At 42.6% G+C, this 23,020-nt stretch overlaps 1 non-coding gene across 1 annotated transcript; it reads left to right on the top strand.

The window, feature by feature from the left end:
* The first annotated feature begins 9,451 nt into the window (after positions 1-9,451).
* On the top strand, positions 9,452-9,526 carry Trnas-cga. The gene has a single exon. It is a non-coding gene; the product is annotated as a tRNA-Ser (tRNA).
* Positions 9,527-23,020: the final 13,494 nt, after the last annotated feature.

The following is a 23,020-nucleotide window of genomic DNA, read 5'->3' as shown; positions in this document are numbered from 1 at the left end:
CACTACTTAAACTAACTCATGCTAAGTACAACACAAACACCCATGCCCGCGGGAGGACTCGAACCTCCGGCGGTTGTGGCCGAGCAGTCCGTGACTGCGCGCGGCCCTACACTAACGTTAAGAGTTCCTTAAGATTGTTGTTTTCCTTGTCAGTAAGAAATAATACTTACAGAGACAGTAATATTTTTAAATGAGCTTAATTTTTATTGACGTTGGTGAAATCGGACATGAGCTAAGAAAAGTTGGCCACTTATCTCAGAGACAGAGGAGTAAATAGCAAGGCCACTGCGGGCTTAGAAGATGTGTGAGGGGTACTGTTTTGTTGTTTGTTTTCCGGTACTGACAACTCAAGAGCCCGGGTGGCATGTAATGATCGACTGCTATGGTATAAATTCTGATACGGAAGTAACGCGGATTCGTGAATGTACATTCTAGAGAGTTCTTCATATAGTTGTAACAATTTGAAATTAAATTAAGGCCGTTGTAATAAAGCAAACTGAGAGCTGTTTTCTCAGGATGAGGCAGGATAAGGTTATGATTGTGGATGGGGCCGTAATCAGTTACTCTCGGTTGCACAACAAATACGTAAACTTTATTTAAAGAAATTAAAACTTTAAAACAATCTCTTAAAAAATCACAGTTGAATGTATGACGGCTGAAGGCCTTATCACAGAAAAAAATTTTAGGTCCGAAGGCCACCAACAATAACCTCAAACAACAAACGGCTGAAGGCCTGAATTGCCGGCCAAAGTGGCCGAGCGGTTCTAGGCGCTACAGTCTGGAACCGCGCGACCGCAACGGTAGCAGGTTGGAATCCTGCCTCGGGCATGGATGTGTGTGATGTCCTCAGGTTAGTTAGGTTTAAGTAGTTCTGAGTTCTAGGGGCTGATGACCTCAGAAGTTAAGTCCCATAGTGCCAGAGCCATTTTTTTGAAGGCCTGAATTAGAAGTCAGAAGAACAATTCCAAATAGCACATATTAAGATAAATAATTCGTTTTAAAACAAACTGTAACACGGCTGAAGGCCTTATTATAAAAGAAATTAAATTATTACTCGGCTAAAGGCCACAAACAATTTCAAATAACAAACGGCTGAAGGCCTGAATTAGAAGTCAGGAAAACAATTCCAATAACACTTTTAAAATAAATCCTTTGCTTTTTAAAACAAGTTTGCTTAATAAAACTTACTGTAACACGGCTGAAAGCTTTATCACTAAAGAAGTGAACTTATTGCTCAGCTGAAGGCCACACCAACAATAATTAGAAAATTACAAGTATCCTTAAAACAAATATCACAATCTAAGGAATCAGAACAAGCGGTTCTCAGCAAGTGTACCAAGGGTCGGCCTGGGACTATAACTCAAACATGAGGTAAGGTGAGACAGGCAACCAAGAGCTGTACTCACGTAACAGGACGGCAACACAAACTAGGGGCAGCTTAAGCGCCGACCGACCGACTAAGAAATCCGCCTAAAGTCTGATCACCGGTACAGCGATGGAATATTTTTAGGCAAGGGCGAAGAGACAGACAGCACTACGTCTTCAGAAAACACCCAAGCCCGACGGAAACACTAGAACCAAGGTAGACCTCCCAAAAAAATATGCACAGTACAATACAAGAGGCTGTCGAACTACACGTCGTGTCGGACAGCACCAACACGACGAGGAAAGGTACACTGCCGGAAAAGTACGCTAACCTCCAGGGCAGGTAACTGGGGCGTTAGCGGCCACAAGACAGAAAATACCGGTGGTTGCGCTTCACTGATAAGAATAACACTAAATTCAATGATGAATAACAAGAAAATGGCTCTGAGCACTATGGGAATTAACTTCTGAGGTCATCGGTCCCCTAGAACTTAAAACTACTTAAACCTAACTAACCTAAGGACATCACACACACCCATGCCCAAGGCAGGATTCGAACCTGCGACCGTAGCAGTCGCGCCGTTCCGAACTGAAGCGCCTAGAACCGCTCGGCCACCGGATGAATAACAAATAAAGATGGCTGGAATATTTCACCGACTCCAAACACTTCACTTGTTCCCGCCAGGCTCAGCGGCTCAGGGAGCAACAACCCACCGACCAAAGGCGAGACCTCAGGATAGTCAAGGTTGCATTAGCAGTTAACTCTTCACTCAACTTAAACGTCCAGGGTACGGTGTGCAACAAAGTCGTCGCTCTCGCAGCCACCCCTCCTCGATCCGGCGGTGGCAGCACCCCGCCACCAGCCCCAGCTTGCCCTAGCGCTGCACGGACCAGCTCGCTGCTGCGCCCCAAACCGACCTGATCCATTCGCCACTCACTCCACACAACGCGACCCTCCAAAGATAGTACCACAGTACTCGTATCGATAAGCGCTGCTACTGCCACTCAGTGGCAGGCAAGCCAACAACTTAGTGACGCAAATAATCGAATAAGAAACGAGATGGCAAACCGCAATGACAAGATGTCAAGCAATAAACGGCATGAACACGAGCCGTACGCGGCTCACAAGTGAATAGAAGAAAACTGACTTTTAAAATGTTTAGTAAACATTTGTGATCAAGTCTCTCGTTGCAAATGCATTTAAATATACTGACGGGAAAAAAATTCGCAACACCAAGGAAATGTTCGACTTACACGAAAGTTGGTAGGCGTCTATCTACATCTGAAAGATGATGTCAATTAAAATTTCGCGTCAGTTGTATAACAGTGGCGCTATTAGCGTCACTATGAGAATGCAAATCAAGTTAGCTTCAGATCAGAGTCGGTCACGGCATGCCAAACACCACGCGTGCAGTGTGTACGGGCCTTGTGCGGACCATGGCCCGGCCTGTCACTTGGCTTCGCTCGATCCTTCTCGGAAGTTCAGTTCCCGAAACAGCGCGACATTTCATTTAGCACTGCAGTGCGGCTTTTTGCGGCCGGCACTGTTCTCTGAGTTTGGCAGAATCGTTATGTCAGTGCTGTTTAACCTTTGCTATTTGTTCGTGGTGTGAAGAACGTTCAAAGGTCCAGCGGCTATTTGCATAAAAAAGGCAGTCTACCGATCGATTGTCACAATCTTTCAAAATGAATGGGATTGTCAGAAGAGAGGGATGAGAATTCTACATCTACATCTACATCTACATCTATACTCCGCGAGCCACCTTACGGTGTGTGGCGGAGGGTACTTATTGTACCACTATCTGATCCCCCCTTCCCTGCTTCATTCACGAATTGTGCGTGGGAAGAACGACTGCTTGTAAGTCTCCGTATTTGCTCTAATTTCTCGGATCTTTTCGTTGTGATCATTACGCGAGATATATGTGGGCGGTAGTAATATGTTGCCCATCTCTTCCCGGAATGTGCTCTCTCGTAATTTCGATAATAAACCTCTCCGTATTGCGTAACGCCTTTCTTGAAGTGTCCGCCACTGGAGCTTGTTCAGCATCTCCGTAACGCTCTCGCGCTGACTAAATGTCCCCATGACGAATCGCGCTGCTTTTCGCTGGATCATGTCTATCTCTTCTATTAATCCAACCTGGTAAGGGTCCCATACTGATGAGCAATACTCAAGAATCGGACGAACAAGCGTTTTGTAAGCTACTTCTTCCGTCGATGAGTCACATTTTCTTAGAATTCTTCCTATGAATCTCAACCTGGCGCCTGCTTTTCCCACTATTTGTTTTATGTGATCATTCCACTTCAGATCGCTCCGGATAGTAACTCCTAAGTATTTTACGGTCGTTACCGCTTCCAATGATTTACCACCTATGGCATAATCGTACTGGAATGGATTTCTGCCCCTATGTATGCGCATTATATTACATTTATCTACGTTTAGGGAAAGCTGCCAGCTGTCGCACCATGCATTAATCCTCTGCAGGTCCTCCTGGAGTACGTACGAGTCTTCTGATGTTGCTACTTTCTTGTAGACAACCGTGTCATCTGCAAATAGCCTCACGGAGCTACCGATGTTGTCAACTAAGTCATTTATGTATATTGTAAACAATAAAGGTCCTATCACGCTTCCCTGCGGTACTCCCGAAATTACCTCTACATCTGCAGATTTTGAACCGTTAAGAATGACATGTTGTGTTCTTTCTTCTAGGAAATCCTGAATCCAATCACAAACCTGGTCCGATATTCCGTAAGCTCGTATTTTTTTCACTAAACGTAAGTGCGGAACCGTATCAAATGCCTTCCTGAAGTCCAGGAATACGGCATCAATCTGCTCGCCAGTGTCTACGGCACTGTGAATTTCTTGGGCAAATAGGGCGAGCTGAGTTTCACATGATCTCTGTTTGCGGAATCCGTGTTGGTTATGATGAAGGAGATTTGTATTATCTAAGAACGTCATAATACGAGAACACAAAACATGTTCCATTATTCTACAACAGATTGACGTAAGCGAAATAGGCCTATAATTATTCGCATCTGATTTATGACCCTTCTTGAAAATGGGAACGACCTGCGCTTTCTTCCAGTCGCTAGGTACTTTACGTTCTTCCAGCGATCTACGATAAATTGCTGATAGAAAGGGGGCAAGTTCTCTAGCATAATCACTGTAGAATCTTAAGGGTATCTCGTCTGGTCCGGATGCTTTTCCGCTACTAAGTGATAGCAGTTGTTTTTCAATTCCGATATCGTTTATTTCAATATTTTCCATTTTGGCGTCCGTGCGACGGCTGAAGTCAGGGACCGTGTTACGATTTTCCGCAGTGAAACAGTTTCGGAACACTGAATTCAGTATTTCTGCCTTTCTTCGGTCGTCCTCTGTTTCGGTGCCATCGTGGTCAACGAGTGACTGAATAGGGGATTTAGATCCGCTTACCGATTTTACATATGACCAAAACTTTTTAGGGTTCTTGTTTAGATTGTTTGCCAATGTTTTATGTTCGAATTCGTTGAATGCTTCTCTCATTGCTCTCTTTACGCTCTTTTTCGCTTCGTTCAGCTTTTCCTTATCAGCTATGATTCGACTACTCTTAAACCTATGATGAAGCTTTCTTTGTTTCCGTAGTACCTTTCGTACATGATTGTTATACCACGGTGGATCTTTCCCCTCGCTTTGGACCTTAGTCGGTACGAACTTATCTAAGGCGTACTGGACGATGTTTCTGAATTTTTTCCATTTTTGTTCCACATCCTCTTCCTCAGAAATGAACGTTTGATGGTGGTCACTCAGATATTCTGCGATTTGTGCCCTATCACTCTTGTTAAGCAAATATATTTTCCTTCCTTTCTTGGCATTTCTTATTACACTTGTAGTCATTGATGCAACCACTGACTTATGATCACTGATACCCTCTTCTACATTCACGGAGTCGAAAAGTTCCGGTCTATTTGTTGCTATGAGGTCTAAAACGTTAGCTTCACGAGTTGGTTCTCTAACTATCTGCTCGAAGTAATTCTCGGACAAGGCAGTCAGGATAATGTCACAAGAGTCTCTGTCCCTGGCTCCAGTTCTGATTGTGTGACTATCCCATTCTATACCTGGTAGATTGAAGTCTCCCCCTATTACAATAGTATGATCACGAAACTTCTTCACGATGTTCTGCAGGTTCTCTCTGAGGCGCTCAACTACTACGGTTGCTGATGCAGGTGGTCTATAGAAGCATCCGACTATCATATCTGACCCACCTTTGATACTTAACTTAACCCAGATTATTTCACATTCGCATTCGCTAATAACTTCACTGGATATTATTGAACTCTTTACTGCTATAAATACTCCTCCACCATTGGCGTTTATCCTATCCTTGCGGTATATATTCCATTCTGTGTCTAGGATTTCGTTACTGTTCACTTCCGGTTTTAACCAACTTTCCGTTCCTAATACTATATGCGCACTATTTCCTTCAATAAGAGATACTAATTCAGGAACCTTGCCCTGGATACTACTGCAGTTTACCAATATTACGTTAACTTTTCCTGTTTTTGGTCTCTGAGGACGGACGTTCTTTATCAACGATGATAATGTCCTCTCTGGTAAGCCGTCAGGTATTTTATCGTTTCGCCCAAGGGGGAGGGGGGGTCCCTCTAACCTAAAAAACCCCCGTGTGCACGCCACACGTACTCTGCTACCCTAGTAGCTGCTTCCGGTGTGTAGTGCAGTAAGACATTGCAATTCTCAGTTATTTGCTACGAAGCAATGTTATAGAACCACGCAGAAAGAATTTAAACTTTTAGATGAGAATGAAAGAGCAAAAAATTATAGCGATCGACAGACAGGATTCATTTTTCTGCACAGCAAATTTGCAGGCATCGAGAACTTGAAGAAATTTGTGGTATGAAGAATAAAGTTTCTGACGTCACATCTGTTATTCCGTTTTCAGTTGCAACAGTTTTCAAAGGAAGTGAACAAAGAGTATGGAGACTTCATATAGTGTATTCGTATTTAATGCATTTGTTAAGTCAAGGGGATTACCTGGAACGATTTTTCGATTTAAATCTCGCTATTGATGACCCTATAAAGGAAAAACTGGAGTGCAGGAGCCGAAATTAGAACATCCGGAATGGAATTCAGACTTCGCAATTTAAGTGGACTTGACTGTACACTGCCCACAGTAAGACATTGCAAAGTAACTTCTTTCTGATTTGATGGAGATGCATTTAAAAATAAAATCGCACGTAGAAGTGACGCACACTGACAAAGACGATGCAGTTCCTTAAAATCACTGGCTTTGAAAAAAGCACAAGGTTTGAAGTACTCATTGCGGCCTTGCAGGAATTACTAGTTTTATAAAGGTTTTGAGGACACTTAATCTTACACCAGTTTTCGAGCTGTTTTCGAGACAGTTTTTTGTTTCAGTTGAAAGCATGTGCTGATGCAACTAATTGACCTGCAAGGTAATTCCAGTTTCAATTACAATTTTTTTTACGTTAAAACCGTCCAGGATGTCAACATTTCTATTCTCAGGTAGGTGCTACAAGTCTGCATAACGAGGATGGAAAGTGCTGCAATACTTTGGTCGAAATATTTGTGCGAAAGACCTTTCTTCGATTATGAAACAAAATAAGTCTCAATTACGTGGCAACTTGAGTGCGAAACTCCGTGAAATTGTCCGCGTCTGTCCGTATGCCAACAGTTTGTACCTGATGAAAGTTGTATTACGTTTCAGGGCGGCAAAAATAATTAATTAATACTGAACACTTCTTTTGTTCGTGGGCTGTGTTGTTGAGAAAATGGTTCAAATGGCTCTCAGCACTATGGGACTTATCTTCTGAGGTCATCAGTCCCCTAGAACTTAGAACTACTTAAACCTAACTAACCTAAGGACATCGCACACATTCATGCCCGAGGCAGGATTTGAACCTGGGACCGTAGCGGTCGCGCGGTTCCAGACTGTAGCGCCTAGAACCGCTCGGCCACACCGGCCGGCTGTTGTTGAGAAATGGGAAATATAAGACCAAGTAACATACAGTACGACTGTACTGCCATTTCAATGCGGCGTGTTCACTGTTCTCCCCTCTTCCCACACCTCACGCCCAGACAGCGTTGCGTGGCGGGGTTGGGGGGAGGGGAGGTGGGTGGGGGGGGAGGTACAAATGTGAAGTGAGACTCAGTGCTTTGACACTTGGGCGCGGGCATGGCCCGTGTACCGAAATATTGTCCACTTCTGCATTAAGTAACACTGTAACGGTCGTTAGCATTAGTTACCTCTGAGATTGGACGTGAAGCACGCCTTTAAGGCGACAGAGATGCAATAATCAACACCTTTCGGAGGTCGTATAGTAAAGATAAGCTGGATGTTTCTTCTGCGATATTGCAGAAAGATTGGTAGGAATGTAGCCACTGTACATGATTGCTGGCAGCCGTGGTCACGAGAATGTACTGCCACAAGAAGACCGGGCTCTGGACGGCACTACCGAGAGGAAAGACCAACGTGTTTGACTTACGGCTCTCGCGCATCGTATTGAATCTGCAGCGGCAATCTGAGCAGCAGCAGGCATCACAGTAACGCAACAAACTGTTACAAATCAGTTACTTCGAGAACAGTTCCGAGCCAGACACCCTGTAGTGTGCAATCCAATGACCCCAAACCACCGCCATTTGCGACTTCAGTGGTGTCAAGCGAGAACTCGTTTGAGGGGAGGGTGGAGGTCTGATGAAAGCTAATTCTGCCTCGGTGCCAGTGAAGGCCATGTGTTACTTAGATGGAGGCCAGTTAAGGGCCTGAAACCAACCTATTTGCTACACACACTGGATCTACACTTGGAGTTACAGTCTGCGGTGCGATTTCGTATCACAGCAGGAGCACTCTCGTGGTTATCCCACGCGCCATGACTGCAAATTTATGCGTCACTCTGGAAATTCAACCTGTTGTGCTGCCATTCGTAAACAGCATTACAGGGGATGTTTTTCCAACTAGATAACGCTCGCCCACATACCACTGTTGTAATCGAACATACTCTACAGAGCGTCGACATGTTTCCTTGCCCTACTCAATCACCAGATCTGCCTCCAATCGAGCACATATGGGAGATTATCGGATGACAACTTCAGCGTCACCCACAATCAGCATTAACCGTCCCTGTGTTGACCGACCAGGTGCAACATGCGTGGAACGCCATCTCAAAAACTGACATCCGGCAGTAGTACAACACAATTCTTGCAAGCTTGCATGCTTGCATTCAACATTCTGGCAGTTACACAGGTTATTAATGTACCAACATTTCACATTTGCGATGGCTTATCTCTCGCCCACGTTAACCTGTGATCTTGCAATGTTAATCACTTAAATATGTTACTTAGATAAACGTATTCCAGAAATTTCATTACTCTACGCTAATTATTTTTTGGTGTTCCGATTTTTTCCGTCAGTGTATAGATACAACTACTGTTTCCAGAATGAGATTTTCGCTTTGCAGCGAAGTGTGCGGCGATATGAAACTTCCTGGCAGATTAAAACTGGGTGCCGGATCGAGACTTTCACGGGCAAGTGCTCTACCATCTGAGCTACCCAAGCACGACTCAGGCCTCCTCCTCACAGCTTTACTTCTACCAATACCTCGTCTCCTACCTTCCAAACTTTACAGAAGCTCTCCTGCGAACCTTGCAGAACTAGCACTCCTGAATGAAAGGATACTGCGGAGACATGGCTGAGCCACAGCCTGGGGAATGTTTCGAGAATGAGATATTAACTCTGCAGCGGAGTGTGCACTGTGAGAACGAGAAGTGAGTCTTGCTTTGATAGCTGAGATGGTAGAGCACTTGCCTGCGAAAGGCAAAGGTCCCGAATTCGGGTCTCGGTCCGGCACACAGTTTTAATCTGCCAGGAAGTTTCATATCAACGCACAGTCCGCTGCAGAGTGAAAATCTCATTCTGGAAACATTCCCCAGGCTGTGGCTAAGCCATGTCTCCGCAATATCCTTTCTTTCAGGAGTGCTAGCTTTGCAAGGTTCGCAGGAGAGCTTCTGTAAAGTTTGGAAGGTAGGAGACGAGGTACTGGCAGAAGTAAAGCTGTGAGGAGGGGGCCTGAGTCGTGCTGGGGTAGCTCAGTTGGTAGAGCACTTGCCCGCGAAAGGCAAAGGTCCCGAGTTCGAGTCTCGGTCCGGCACACAGTTTTAATCTTCCAGGAAGTTTCACAACTACTGTTGTTAATCAGTTAGTCACCCATTCCCCCTACCATAGCTCATATATTGGTTACTCTTAACATACTAATTTTGTAGGTTACTAATTAATAATAAGATCGGTTCATATGCTGCCCGACGTGCCACCCCACAGTATCAGTATTGGCTTTTGACTAAAAAAGTTTGACGTTATCGTCCCACGTTATTATTTCTTACAGTGGTTCTTACTGTAGAATTGCGGGCTGACCTTCTAGGATTACATCGACAGTGTGTGAGCCAGCAAAACACGGTGACGGACAAAAGCAACAGTAATTCAGGCAAACAGGTAGAGATGATTGCCATGTGCTACTAGGCTACTACTGCCGATGGGCCGCGGCCGCGCATTAGGACACGTTGCGTGGCCGCTGCAGGTACGCTACCCGCCGCACACAAGTTATGAATGCAGTCAGCTGTCACGCGAGACGCTCGTTCATCCTCAGGAATGGGGAATTCTGTGTGCTCCTTGTAAGCCGTCACAAAAGAAGCTCTCTGGAAGACGACTGCATAGGAAATTGAGCTGTTCAATATTGTCACAGATGTGGTTTCCAAAATTTTCCGTATATCTTTTGTAGAACGTACACAGGATGACAAAAATTTAGCTCACTCATTGCAAATTTGTTTGAAACCGAAAAATGATAACATTGAAGGAAAGGTCCCGAACGAATGAATTTTTTTCACAGTGATATAGTGACAAAAACCATCGAAAATGCTCGCACAACTAAGGAACTAAGCACATCACAGAAAAAATTAGCCATTCCCAGGAGGCATCATGCTAACGCCGTGTAATACCGCATCTAGACTTGATCTTATTCTTATTGGTATTTATAACGTAGATTCGGGTGGCCGGATGCCCTTCCTGTCGCCCTCCCCCCCCCCCCCCCAGCCAATCCAGTACGGAATTTGTGTATACCGAGTATCTGAGTCTAATGCTATACCATGTGGAAGACTGTGGACATTTTCTAAATGTAACGCGGGCGAGACGCTGGTACCAGCCCGGTATTCGTTCAGTCGAATATGGGAAACCGCATAAAAACTACATCTGTAAGAAATAATAACGTAGGACGATAACGTCAAACTGTTTTAGTCAAAAGCCAATACTGACACTGTGGGGTGGCACGTCGGGCAGCATATGAACCGATATTATTATTAATTAGTAACCTACATAAATTACTATGTTAAGAGCAACCAATACATTAGCTATAGTAGGGTGAATGGGTGATTAACTGATTAACAACAGTAGTTGTGAACCTTCCTGGAAGATTAAAAGTGTGTGCCGGATTGAGACTCGAATTCGGGACCTTTGCCTTTCGCGGGCAAGTGCTCTACCAACTGAGCTACCCAAGCGCGACTCACGCCCCGTCCTCACAGCTTTACTTCTGCCAGTACCTCGTCTCATACCTTCCAAACTTTACAGAAGCTCTCCTGCGAACCTTGCAAAACTAGCACTCCTAAAAAAAAAGGAAATTGCGGAGACATGGCTTAGCCACAGCCTGGGGAATGTTTCCAGGATGAGATTTTCACTCTGCAGCGGACTGTGCGCTGATATGAAACTTCCTGGCAGATTAAAACTGTGTGCCGGATCGAGACTCGAATTCGGGACCTTTGCCTTTCGCGGGCAAGTGCTCTACCATCTGAGCTACCCAAGCACGGCTCACGCCCCGTCCTCACAGCGCACACTCCGCTACAGAGCGAAAATCTCATTCTGGAAACAGTAGTTGTATTTATACACTGACAGAAAAAATCGGAACACCAAAAAATAATTAGTGTAGAGTAATGAAATTTCTGGAATACGTTTGTCTAAGTAACATATTTAAGTGATTAACATTGCAAGATCATAGGTTAATGTGGGCTCGAGATAAGCCATCGCAAATGTGAAATGCTGGTACATCTAAAACCTGTATAACTGCCAGAATGTTGAATGCAAGCGTGCATGCATTGTGTTGTACAGCTGCCGGATGTCAGTTTTTGGGATAGAGTTCCATGCCTGCTGCACGTGGTCGGTCAACACAGGGACGGTTAATGCTGATTGTGGATGGCGCTGAAGTTGTCATCCGATGGTCTCCCATATGTGCTCCATTGGAGACAGATCTGGTGAACGAGTGGGCCAAGGCAACATGTCGACGCTCTGTAGAGCATTTTGGGTTACAACAGCGGTATGTGGGAGAGTGTTATCTAGTTGCGATCGTTTTAGCTATCAATCGTTTTAGCTATGCACAAAAAGGTCTGGCCTGTCAAAATAAAGAATGTTTATCGTGATGGTGCAATGAACGAGTTTTAACTGACGTGGAATATTGTTGGAAAAGGTATTTTTGCTTCATGACAGTGAGCGACCTCATACATCAGCTTGACACAGCAAGAATAGCAACGCCTTAGTGGGAAATGTATGTCATCCTCCTTACAGACCTGACTTGGCATCAAATGATTTTCATTTATACCCAAAACTTAAGGAATTCTTGGGTGGAAAACAGTTCAAAACGATGAAGACCTCAAGCAAGCGGTGAGATCCTAGCTTATATGTTTGGCGGTAGGAAAGTACAACACTGGAATTGCTAAATTTGTCCCATGATGCAATAAGTGCTTGAAAGTTATGGCGACTGCATAGAAAATTAGAGTGAGGTACCGTAGCTTCGTAAATAATGTTTTGTGCTGATATCTTTCAATTTTATTTAGCTGTGTTCTTAACTTTCTGAGCCACCCTCGTACTCATGACTCGTCCGGCAGACTCATTAGCCGTGAAGTATTGGTATGCGACCGCTTTTTGCCAGAATGTGTGTTTTCAGGCTGAGATTTAATCAGTTGATCGACGAAGAGGTGAGAGGCGGGGGAGGCGGAGGAAGGGGAGACGAAAACGGCGGAGCTCCATTCCAACCTCAAAAATAGTGAGGCAAGATCAGAGCAGCGAAACGCAATAGGCTTAAGTTAGTCAGTTCTCTAATAATACTGATGAAAAAACGCAACTTTGTGGTGTCAGAGTAACCATTGCAGGTGTCAAGCGACTATTTAGCATAGCGGACTATTAACGCTACCTGCCTCGAAGGAAAAGAAAAAAATTGGCCAGTACAAGTAGGACTCACACACTGAGGGTTCCGTACAAACTTAATTGTGTATGTAGACAGTTCATCCACTCCGAGAATCAAGCATCTCGAAGATTTTTTCCTGTTATCGACATCGATACTGGCAAGATATCGGTACCAGGGACCCCAAGGCTTCGAGAATGTTTGAATTTCAAGTTTGAAGTGGCATAAAAAATGACGAAAGAAATAATTTTTTTCGTGTTGTGTAAAAAACTAGGATTTTTACTTTACGTGTACAGTAGAAACTTCTTTCTTGCCATATTTCATGATTCTAGACCAATGGGAAGTACCCTTATAGGTTTTGATATGAGGCTGGTCCCGGCTGAGCTTCGAGTCCTCCCTTGGGCATGGGTGTGTGTGTGTGGCTGAAAATGGCTCTGAGCACTATGGGACTAACTTCTGAGGTCAGCAGGCTCCTAGAACTACTTAAACATAACTAACCGAAGGACATCACACACATCCAGCCCGAGGCAGGATTTGAACCTGCGACCGTAGCGGTCGCGCGGTTCCAGATTGTCACGCCTAGAACCGCTCGGCCACTCCGGCCGGCTGTGTGTGTTTGTCCTTAGGATAATTTAGGTTAAGTAGTGTGTAAGGTTAGGGACTGATGACCTTAGCAATTAAGTCCCATAAGATTTCACACACATTTGAACATCTTATAGGTATTGATAAGTGAGTCTGCCAGTATCAAAATATGTGACAAAAATGGCTTCATCTTTTGATTGCACTGACGTAGAAGCTAACCTCTCAGTATGTGATATAAATTTCGACATGATGTACCTGTTTGTTCCTGAGAAAAAGGGTCGTAACAGACAGATGGAGAGGCAGGTAGTCGGATAACAAATGACAAAAATTTTTTTTTTCGTGTGATAGTATTATAAATTAATAATTTTCGGATTTTTTCTATGATTGTAGTATGAAACGTTGCTTATTGGTAAATTTCATGATTCTGGGTCAATGGGAAATGCGCTGTAGGTTTTGATAAATGGGTTTCCGAGTATCAAAATATGTGACGCTAATGGCCGTATCTTTTGATTGCATTGACTTAGAAGCTAACGTTCAGTATACAGCAAGGGTACCATTGACGTTAATATGTGACATAAATTTCAGCTTGATGCTGAGGAAGAGGGGTCTTAACAGATGGACTGACAGACAACGTGATAACAAAAGAGGAAAAAAAGTTTTTCGTGTGATATAATGACAAATTGACAATTTACTGATGTTTTCCTTTGGTTGTAGTGTAAAACCTTACTTTCCGTCAAATTTTGTGATTCTGGATCAACGGAGTACCCTGTAGATTTTGATGACTGAGTTTACGAGCATTAAAATACGCTACATAAATGGCCTTATATTTTCGTTGCATTGACTTAGAAGCTTCAAGGGACTACAGACTTTGATATTGACATAAATTTCAAATTACTAATTACAAAAAGGGCTTATCACAGTCAGACAGAGAGATAGACGGACAACTAAGTGATCCTATGACAGTTTCGTTTTTACCGACTATGCTACAGAACCCTAAAAAAATGAAAATTCAGTTGGTCGTAAAAGAAATATTAAGGCTGGCGAAAGTGAACCGAGAACTGTACTTTTTAATAACTAATCTTTTGCCTGACTAGTAAGATAAGACACAATGGAGATCTTACACAAATAACGATTTTTAAAGGCAACAATAAATTCTCAACAAGGATAAAAATAAAACTCCACTTAGATACACACACAAAACAGCGTAAATTGGCAGGTGTGTGCAATATTAATTCCTACGAGCATGAATATTCTGGTACTGGCTCACAGAACATTGAAAAAATTGTTAAATCTTTAAATAAACATTTTGACTAAAAGTTTTCAAAGTGATGTACACACCGAAAGGCGCAACAGAAATTTGGTAGCTACTCCGAAAGATTCTGTGACAACCTTATATGGGTTTACAAAACCAGAGAAGATTCCCAGGCCGAGATACAATCATAAACATTTTATTTTGATGACCGTAGGTTTAATGATTCACAACCAAGGGTCGCAAAGGCAGCATATTAGCAGGACTAGCTGAACATAAATAAATGATCTTCTTCGTCGATAATTGATAATGAATAATTGTCTCCTATAGCGCGTGTCAATTACACTAACTTTGACGATGGAAAGTGTCTAACAATACAAGTCTAAGTCCAGACGAACCCAATCTGGCACGACAGTCCTCGAACGCAATCACAAAAATCAATAGCAATCGGCGGATACCAAGTCCTGCTGCTCAGAATTCTCGGAATGCTAATGTCATCGAGTTGGAGGTTCATATATGCTGCTCGTTGTGGCTGCAGAGGTGTAACTTCCAAACTTGGTGTGATAGTTGAAGCCATTGACGCGTAGTTTAGATCCACTGAACTGCCTGTACCAGCGAACTGAAGTGCCTGCTAGCGGTTGTGCGCTGTCTTAAATACTTGCCTGGCTGACAGATACCACTTCCATGCTTGGTGGAAACATGATTGGCCAACGCTGCCTGTTGGCGAAACGGACCCCACTCTTTCTTGTGATGTCCGCAGAGTTCCTCATAACAACGTGGTAACAACTGGCCTGTTGCGGTCGCCCAAATGTTGTTTTCGTGCAGCCCTGGCGAGGTCACGTTGTAGGTGGGAGCTAGAACTTCTGCAACCCGCTGGCCACGTGCGTATTATTGGTAGGTGGTGTTACAGGCGATATTCTGAGATATAATAGAGTCAATCTTTTTAATGAGGTGTGTCACATTCCAAGTAGCAATGACAGGCGTGCAGACAAGCGTTTTCTTTACGTATACTCTCACTTTATCACTGGTGTATCGCCTCTCAGCCAAAGCTGAAGTGCTATTGTCCATTCTATTATGGAATACGAACATTTTTATTATGAAATACAAAATAGTTATAAACTGAAATTACTATAACCTTAATAGAAAGATCACAAACAAAAACCGGTACTCACAGCTTCAGATACAACTTTCTTCTGTTATCAATTACCATACATCAATGTCGCTGCGCACAAGACAACGTTGTCAAGTTAAGCATGAATTGCCTCATTACAAATTTTCTTTGTTGTTGTTGTTGTTGTGGTCTTCAGTCCTGAGACTGGTTTGATGCAGCTCTCCATGCTAATCTATTCTGTGCAAGCTCCTTCATCTCCCAGTACCTACTGCAACCTACATCCTTCTGAATCTGCTTAGTGTATTCATCTCTTGGTCTCCCTCTACGATTTTTACCCTCCCCGCTGCCCTCTAATACTAAATTTGTGATCCCTTGATGCCTCCGGACATGTCCTACCAACCGATCCCTTCCTCTAGTCAAGTTGTGCCACAAACTTCTCTTCTCCCCAATCCTATTCAATACCTCCTCATTAGTTATGTGATCTACCCATCTAATCTTCAGCATTCTTCTGTAGCACCACATTTCAAAAGCTTCTATTCTCTTCTTGTCCAAACTATTTATCGTCCATGTTTCACTTCCATACATGGCTACACTCCATACAAATACTTTCAGAAATGACTTCCTGACATTTAAATCTATACTCGATGTTAACAAATTTCTCTTCTTCAGAAACACTTTCCGTGCCATTGCCAGTCTACATTTTATATCCTCTCTACTTCGACCATCATCAGTTATTTTACTCCCCAAATAGCAAAACTCCTTTACTACTTTAAGTGTCTCATTTCCTAATCTAATTCCCTCAGCATCAGCCGACTTAATTAGACTACATTCCATTATCCTCGTTTTGCTTTTGTTGATGTTCATCTTATATCCTCCTTTCAATACACTGTCCATTCCCTTCAACTGCTCTTCCGAGTCCTTTGCTGTCTCTGACAGAACTACAATGTCATTTCGCTCCCTGTATTTTACCCATGCCATCTTTAGAATTTGAAAGAGAGTATTCCAGTCAACATTGTCAAAAGGTTTCTCTAAGTCTACAAATTTTCTTTACCAAAATATATTTTACATGAAAGGAAGTTTTACATAATTGCACCGATAAAATTGTTCAGTCATAAGCACTTAAAATAAATGTTATTGATTCTTGATTTTGAAAAACTGTCTTTAAAATGTATCACGTGAATACAAATATTTCTTCCGACCTCTCCGAAAAGAGTGCTAGAGCTACTGTGACCGACATTTTTAAAAGAAAATAAGGGATATACTTATATCCTTGACAAAAAAATAATGGAAATCAAGAGAACAGCAAAATTTCATGGAAAATCAAAGCAGTATTTGTAAAAAGAAACTATTTAATTGCACATCGCAAATACTTAGACATATTTTGCAACAGATTTTGCCTCGGTCGATAGTTTTATATAATTTTTTAGCAAATTGAAAGACTTCACTGCATGAATAAGGAGAAGTCATGGCAACTTTCATTTCACATTTGATTAGGTTCGTACTACTTCTATTCCTTACATCTGTCCACTTATTATTCAAGATGGGCCCACAGAGTCCGAAGTGCTTCGTGTGGTTCAATAGAACATGATAATTTACAACCGAAGGTGTTAGTACTCAGCAGGCTGTTATCGAATAGTCACGTCCACAGTTGCAAAATGTAGATAAAACTAGACTAAGTATTAGAGTTCCTATATGCGAATCTTCGTTATCTAATTCACTATGGAGAATTAATTAATTTGGCAAGGAGCAATACGGGAAGCAATACTACATAGTACATCTACCAATACCACGTTCGCCGAAGAATCGTTGTAAAAAGATGTGCAGTTTGACTTCAGATGAGGACGATTTATTGCGTACATACGTTAACCCGCTTACCATCATAACTTGTTAATGTCCTATATCTACAATCATAAAACGCAAGCTAGAGTACCGTGCATGACGGAGGGTACTCTTGACCTGATCGTAATAAGCAAAATGAGATTTGTTGGTCGCAGGCCACTTCCAGGTCCTTATAGGTACGTGGAAGCACTCAGCTCGGGCACCACATTAAGACAAATTACAGACTCGGCTGCAGTCGACGCGTTAATGACCGTGCGGCAGAAAGGGCGGAATGGATTAATTCCCGTGCAATGCACGCACCCTAACGTAAATCGACACAGTCATTAGCGCACTGTCCCATCAGATGCTCTGCCGTGTTTTCTACGGCAACGTGATTCCTCTTCGAATCACTGTGCAGTGCACAGCGTAGGGTACTTTCTATTGTAAATAAGAGTATATTCAGGTTTCTTCCCGTTCCATTCATCGAAGGGTTGTTTATTTGCCTCAGTACGATGTCTTATCTGCTTTATGTAATTGGCACGTTCTCTATGCAGACGCGTACCGAAGTGAACCCTCAACTACCGCCCCCCCCCCCCCCCTCCCTCTCCCTTGTATCCCGTAAAACTACATTTCTGCAATTTTTTTGAATTTAGTTTTTGCAAATTATATTATTTTATGCGTAGGTTTAAAAAAAGATAAGTATTATTACTTAAGGGGGGGGGGGGGGCTCTACTCATGTTTGAAAGTTAAATTTTCTTACATTAACGGTACATAAATGTGATAGTAAAATATACAAACTAAATTTTCTATAATATTAATACACAGAAGTATGTAAGTACCTCAAGAATACTTTCTGCAAAAATTTATTGATGTTAGTTAATATTTAGAATAAAAAAGTTGCTACTGCAGTTAAAAAAACAAACTTACATGAAAATGGGTTTTAAAGTTATATTAAAATCGAATGCTAGTACATGACAAATACCCATTAAAATTCACCAGCATGTCTGTTTTCCCTTCCTAATCGAGTAACGCTTCTTCTTCTTGTAATTTCAAAACCAGGGTAGCATTTTTCTTGAAATTTTCCTTCTCGACGCAGCATCTTATGGACTGCCTGATCCGTCGTCGATCTCTAGATAAACAGATCTTCTTCTGGAAAGGTGATAAAGGAGTGCTTTGGCTCCTGTTTTCTTCAGTCTTAAAACATTTCATGCTGAACTGAGAAACAGCTTCTGCAAGTCCCCTTTTTATGACATTGCATAAATTTTGGTCTGCGTTTTCCGTCTTGCCGTCAGCGCATCTTATCATTAGTGCATCAGATGCACGTCTCCAGTAGACAGGTACTCTCTTGACCACTCTGGCAGCAGACAGTGTCCCACGGCCTCTCGCACAGTCCATATTTCAAATATTTCTGAGACTTTCTTGAAATTCGAATACAGCCAAATCATTTTGCGATCTAGGAGTAAGCACTTCAAAGGCGTGAAATAAACATTTTAAAAAAATCCAGGCTTTAGGATTTAGTTTCTCCTTAAATAACTATATTGCTGAAAAATATTGCACACTACATATTACACATGGCTTGGTAGTAAGTAAATAACAGATTGTATAGATTTTCTAAAAGAAATTGAAAAGTAAACAAAATAATATCTTACTATTTTTGGCAGCTAATGAACATTCCTTGTAGTATGATACATGGTACAGAACAGATTTTATTTTCTCTACTTAAATTATTAATGGTGCAATAACAGTGAGTAAGTATCAGTAATAAAAGGAAAAGTATGAACGAATATAGTTGTATACAGGCACAACTGCCAACAAATCCCGTAATATTATCAACCCGCCACAGAAGGTTTACCCTATAATCATTTTTTTTTATTTACACTGCGAATCGCACCAACTGAGCCCCCAAAACTATTGCTGGAGGGGCAGTTAATTACGTGTCCCCCCTACCTGTTTTGCTTGCGTCCTCCACCGCCGCGTCTCGTTGCAGTCCTCAGCCGGCAGAAATCTCAAGCCTTCGATCAAACAGAATATTTCCTTCAGTGCATGCTCGCCGACAATAGCGAAGTAGCAGCATGATCTCCGGAGATGAACATAAGCGATCTCTGCAGGTAGCAGCTGTGTGAAGTAGGTGCACTTTTGCCACGTAAACCGTTCTAGCGACATACGTCTATACAGTAGTAGTAGTTTGTTTATAATGCTACTGCTACATCTACATCTACATGGATACTCTGCAAATCACATTTAAGTGCCTGGCGAAGGGTTCATCGAACCATCTTCACAAATATCTATTGTTCCAATCCCGTATAGCGCGTGGAAAGAACGAACACCTATATCTCCCCGTACGAGCTCTGATTTCCCTTATTTTATCGTGGTGATCGTTTCTCCCTATGTAGGTCGGTGTCAACAAAATATTTTTTAAGTCCGGGGAGAAAGATGGTGACTGGAATTTCGTGAGAAGATTCCGTCGCAACGAAAAATGCCTTTCTTTTAATGATGTCCAGCTCAAATCCTGTATCATTTCTGTGACTCTCTCTACCATATTTCGCGATCATACAAAACGTGCTGCCCTTCTTTGAACTTTTTCGATGTACGCCGTCAGTCCTATCTGGTAAGGATCCCACACCGTGCAGCAGTATTCTAAAAGACGGCGGACAAGCGTAGTGTAGGCAGTCTCCTTAGAAGATCTGTAACATTTTCCAACTATCCTGCCAACAAAACGCAGTCTTTGGTTAGCCTTCCCCACAATATTTACTATGTGTTCCTTCCAATTTAAGTTGTTCGTAATTGTAATACCTAGGTACTTACTTGAATTTACGGCTTTTAGATTACATTGATTTATCGTGTAACCGAAGTTTAACGGATTCCTTTTAGCACTCATGTGGATGACCTCACACTTTTCGTTATCTAGGGTCAACTGCCAGTTTTCGCACCATTCAGATATCTTTTCTAAATCGTTTTGCAATTTATTTTGATCTTCTGATGACTTTATTAGTCGATAAACGACAGCGTCATCTGCAAACAGCCTAAAACGGCTGCTCAGATTGTCTCCCAAATCGTTTATATAGTTAAGGAACAGCAAAGGGCCTATAATACTACCTTGGGGAACGCCAGGAATCACTTCTGTTTTACTCGATGACTTTCCGTCAATTACTACGAAGTGTGACCTCTGACAGGAAATCACAAATCCAGTCACATAACTGAGACGATATTCCATAATCACGCAGTTTCACTACAAGCCGCTTGTTTGGTAGAGTGTCAAAAGCCTTCCGCAAATCCAGAAATACGGAATCGATCTGAAATCCCTTGTCAATAGCACTCAACACTTCATGTGAATAAAGAGCTAGTTTTGTTTCACAGGAATGGTGTTTTCTAAACCCATGTTGACTGTGTGTCAATAGACAGTTTTCTTCGAGGTGATTCATAATGTTTGAACACAATATATGTTCCATAATACTGCTGCATATCCACGTTAACGACATGTGCCTGTAATTTAGTGGCTTACTCCTACTACCTTTCTTGAATACTGGTGTGACCAGTGCAACTTTCCAGTCTTTCGGTACGGATCTTTTGTCAAGCGAACGGTTGTATATTTTTCTCTTATTTTTGGAGGATTTGAGTATTACAACATTCAGTCTCGCTACGACAACCCTGTATTCACTAATCCCTGTATCGGTTTTGATGCTGGTTATTAACTCAGGATTAGTTGTTGCTAAGAGGTCAAGTGTGTTTTCACATCTGTTTAGTATTCGTGTGGGCTCATGAACTAGCTGCTCGAAATCATTTTCAGAGAATGCGTTTAGCACAATTTCGGATGATATTTTATGCATACCTCCGGAATTAAACATTTATTTTCGCCAACAAATCGAGGGTAAATTAAAGTCACGACCAACTATCATCATATGCTGCCAATAATTTGTTCATTAAATGAAGTGTGGCAGCAGCAGATTGAGAGAACACCTATCATATAGGCACACAGTTATAGACAGCGACAGTGACACAGGTACCTCGAGAGTTTGTTTGTTTACGTACAACATGCTCCATTACACAGTATTTGTAATACTACATGAATGTATTTTGTCTGTGTTTGTTTGTCTGCGTGTGTGTGTATGTGTGTGTGTGTGTGTGTGTGTGTGTGTGTGTGTGTGTGTGTGTTAGTGCAGTGCAAATGTTTGTGTTGTATGATAATGATGGGGTGAAACCGGTGCCTGCACATAACCTACTCCTCGCGAGTAGCACCAAGGAGACCGCCATGCTTAACGTCCCCATCCAACGGACGCATCACCATCAACACTGTCACACGCCGTCACTAAATGAGGCTCTGCGGAGAGGTGTGGCATTTAAAAGAAGAAGTTGGCTTAAAGTCTGGTGATCAGGTACTTTACGGCACCACCTCTCCTGTCCTTACCGACCAAATACTGGCAGTGCTGTACGCAGCACACAGTGCTATAAAAAGTGTTCTATCCTCCTGTATTTAGCGTTTTCTTAAGTGCAACACCTGTACCACATCCTAACCACGAAAAACACCCTCATACCGTAACCCAACCTCCTCTCTACTTCACGGTTCTCACTACACAATATGGCAGCTAACGTTCTGCAGTCATTCGTAAAATCCAGACCCTACCATCGGATTTCACAAGATATACGCCATTCGTCACTCCAAATCACCCGTTCCCAGCCCTCCACAGTCCAGTGACGACGCTCAAGAGTCACTTAGCATTGACTACAGAAACGTTTGGGTTATGAGGAGCTGCTCGCTCATTGTATCCCATTCTCTTTAGTTCCCTACTAACAGTCACTGTGTCAGCCGGTCTCCTAGTAGCACTTTGGAATTCACGTGTGATTCTTTCTGCTGAACTCCCGCAATTTTTTTACAACTACAATCCACAATGTTCAATGGTTCCAGTCCGTGTTTACATGAGGTATGCCTGGTCTTGGATCAACTGCTGTGATTGCCGCTGGTAACCTTTCGCGGTATAAGGTCGTGGTCCACGAAACTCTTCTGTTCCTAACGTTTCGTCCAAAAATGCACAGGACGTCTTCAGAGGCGTTGCTCCTCCGGGGGCCTTCCTGAAAGGTTTACCAGCAGCAAAGTCATCCAGTCGTGAAATCCTTCATTCTATCATCAGCTGTGGTTGTTCCCTCGTATTTCCACTTGACAAACACATCACTAACAGTCGGCCGGGTAGCTTTAAATGAATTTAAATGTCTTTGATGGATTTGTTACTCTAGTGACATCCAGTTTGTAGTCCACTTCCGAAGTCACTGATGTCTCCTTACAGACCCATGTTGTTGTTATTGTTTCTCTATCGACAACAGAATACTTCCCGCCCCCCTTTTATACCAGCTGGTGCGCCACACCCGATATCTGGTGGTCAGTTACATAGGGGTCTCTGGATACTTTAGACCAGATAGTCTATATTAGACAAGACGCCATAGAAATGTTGTTGATTTCAGCGTGCCAGTGACAGTTCCCATTGTGTCGTTTAGCTGGGCACAAACTTGTTGAGTGCTTCCAGCCCTGACAGGACGCACACAGTAGCGATTGTGAAGCTGTACGAGAAGTATCGAGTCAATATTTTGATAATGTTCCTTTCAGTTTTAATCTTCTGTCTGTTGTTTCATGATCTTTATCACTCGTAGAGAGCTGTCAAGCATTACCTTAAAGT

This window comes from Schistocerca piceifrons, chromosome 1 (genome assembly GCF_021461385.2).
Source record: "Schistocerca piceifrons isolate TAMUIC-IGC-003096 chromosome 1, iqSchPice1.1, whole genome shotgun sequence".
NCBI classification, from domain to species: Eukaryota; Metazoa; Arthropoda; class Insecta; order Orthoptera; family Acrididae; genus Schistocerca; species Schistocerca piceifrons.
The sequence above is the reverse complement of the archived record's forward strand: the minus strand, read 5'-3'. Positions and strand labels throughout refer to the sequence as shown.